The 714-nt window shown below is 33.9% G+C and overlaps 1 protein-coding gene across 1 annotated transcript in view; it reads left to right on the forward strand.

The window, feature by feature from the left end:
• The window catches only part of LOC107576043 (uncharacterized), a 16,774-nt gene that overhangs the window by 8,937 nt on the left and 7,123 nt on the right, over positions 1–714 (forward strand). The window lies entirely within an intron of this gene.

The raw sequence follows: 714 nt of genomic DNA on the forward strand, positions 1-714 counted from the left end.
TCTTGGTTAAATAAACATTACTTACACTACCAGAAAACAACAACAACAAATACAATTCTATTTTATATTTTTACATTAACAATGTAATCAATATTCTGTTTATTAAAGCCAAGTATGAATCTCATCAAGTTATTAAGCATTTTACATTTATTCCAAAATAATAACTCAAGGCAGTGACAATTTAAACAAAATATTTTATTTGTGAACTTGTGTTCAGCTATTCTTTTTTAATAATTATTGAATTGAAAATTGAATTAATCGGTTCATCAGTCATCAAAGCTCAGTAAATATTGGTCACAGACACAGAAATTTACTTTATATTTCAACAAGCTGATTTACTCACTAAAAACTCCCACAGATCATGTTTTCAGACCATTTCAAGTCTTATTTTGATGTAACAAAGTGGTTACATCTAAGTGTGTGAGTTGTTTACTTACTTTTTTAAATGAGTCTTCCCATTAATGCCATTATATTGTTCATTCAGACTGATTCGCGAACGTAGAACGCGCATGAACAACAAGAGGCGGGATTTATCGCATGAACCAATCACATCCGAACATAACCAGTCATATCCAATCATATCATGATGGAGGCATTGCCTCCTCTCACATGATTTCCCCCCATTCATTCTCAAGTACCCCCTCCCCCACTGCACGCTTTAGTGGTCTGTTAGTTGGTCTGTTAAAACTCAATGGGCTCAGGGGAGGCGAGAGA

The sequence above is a fragment of the Sinocyclocheilus grahami genome, unplaced genomic scaffold (assembly GCF_001515645.1).
Source record: "Sinocyclocheilus grahami isolate Dianchi unplaced genomic scaffold, SAMN03320097.WGS_v1.1 scaffold3144.1, whole genome shotgun sequence".
Taxonomy (NCBI): domain Eukaryota; kingdom Metazoa; phylum Chordata; class Actinopteri; order Cypriniformes; family Cyprinidae; genus Sinocyclocheilus; species Sinocyclocheilus grahami.